Source organism: Schistosoma mansoni, chromosome 1 (genome assembly GCF_000237925.1).
Source record: "Schistosoma mansoni strain Puerto Rico chromosome 1, complete genome".
Taxonomy (NCBI): domain Eukaryota; kingdom Metazoa; phylum Platyhelminthes; class Trematoda; order Strigeidida; family Schistosomatidae; genus Schistosoma; species Schistosoma mansoni.
In genome coordinates, this window is record NC_031495.1 from 39,591,917 (window position 1) to 39,593,569 (window position 1,653).

General features: G+C 41.6%; 1 non-coding gene across 1 annotated transcript; it reads left to right on the forward strand.

The window, feature by feature from the left end:
* Window positions 1-273: 273 nt before the first annotated feature.
* Window positions 274-345, forward strand: Smp_tRNA_00710_Pseudo_TTG.1.1. Its single transcript has one exon. It is a non-coding gene (tRNA).
* Window positions 346-1,653: the final 1,308 nt, after the last annotated feature.

Here is a 1,653-nt window from a genome sequence, read left to right on the forward strand (position 1 = left end):
ACGTTAGTAATAAGACTGCAATCTATTCTAACTCATTTGGATGATCTCATTCTTTAAAAAATGAGTTGAATGGAAGTGGCATAAGTGTGGAGAATCCGAATATAATTCACAGTGCTCGTGAATTAAGGCCATATCGAGGCAACACGCACAGTATCCACATATGCCAATAAGAGACTGACCAGTTGCAGTCCTAAACATCAATGGGAAGATTCAAACAAACAATACTAAGTGAATGTAAGCTTCACCCCATTGCACAAGCAAGTGGCTATCAGGACTCAGTAGCTGAGTGAATAACGCGATGGCGTTTGAAGCGAAAGGTACTGGGTTCGAGTCCCAGAGTGGACATCAACTCTGAGATGCAGGTACATCCAGCTGACGAGTCCCAAATGGGACGAAACGCACAGTACACTGCTAGCCACTATCCATCTTTGCTTACAATCCGAATATCCGTTTACTTTTTATTCGTGAATCTTTATCACAGGATAACTATGATTTAGTAGTGTTATATCCCCTCGCTTACTCTTTAATCTCTAAAATATATCTGATTGTTAGTTGTACGTGCATTAGTAGTTATCAGGACCCATGTAAACCTGGAGCTCTACGGGAAGCGTGTAGATATTGTAGCATATTTGAAACATCGCAGTTTCCACGACAAAATACACGGAAGTTGAATGCCTGAAATGTAAGAGCACCGTGTCTAGCACTTGAAAAAAGACTTATCTTGTTCAAGCGGATTTATATCAACCTGGGGGCGATATGCCTACGTGCGCGAGAGGGACTGTATATTGCACGGCAGTTTTGCCTGTAGAACATGTTTTATGAGGGTCAGTTACATGTTTAAATTGGTAACGTTTGGCTACAGATGTCTACGAAGAGTCGATCGCATGTAGTAGAATGTTGGAGTCAAGCTCAATGTACTGAGTAAAATTAGCGAATCGGTTGAGGCTTTATACCAGTCGGAACACCTTACTACTGGCTACTCTAATATCTTTCGTTTGATGTGGAGTGATAAATTCTTTTCTTGTCTTCCTGTTTGATTGGTTTTTTTTGGGATAGAAAATTTCGATGTTTAGTTCATTACTACGACGAATACTACCATTATTTTGATGTACTCGTGTGCTAGAGAAGAATATGGCCAAGTGACTCGTTGCATGTATGGACGTAATCCCATCTGACTGGTCACAATCTCTGATTGTCCCAATATATAAGAAGGGGCCAAAATCATCCTGTGATAACCATAGAGGGATTAGTCTGACTAACATAGCATCTAAAATACTAGCCTCAATAATTATCGGGCGCCTAACTAAGACTCGTGAACTGCAAACACGAGAAAATCAGGCTGGCTTCAGACCTGGTCGTGGCTGTATCGACCACATATTCACCATTCGTCAAGTTTTAGAGCACAGACATGCTTGTCGGCGTCCGACAATGATAGTTTTTCTTGACTTGAAAGCAGCATTTGACTCTGTAGACCAAGAGGTCCTGTGGCAGTGTCTGTCATTGAAAGGTGTACCTCAGAGGTACATGAACCTTGTGAAGGCTCTTTACTCGAACACTACCAGTCGAGTGAGAGCTTATGGCGAACTGTCATATGATTTTACAACCTCAAATGGTGTCCGGCAAGGCTGTCTACTATCCCCATTTTTGTTTAAC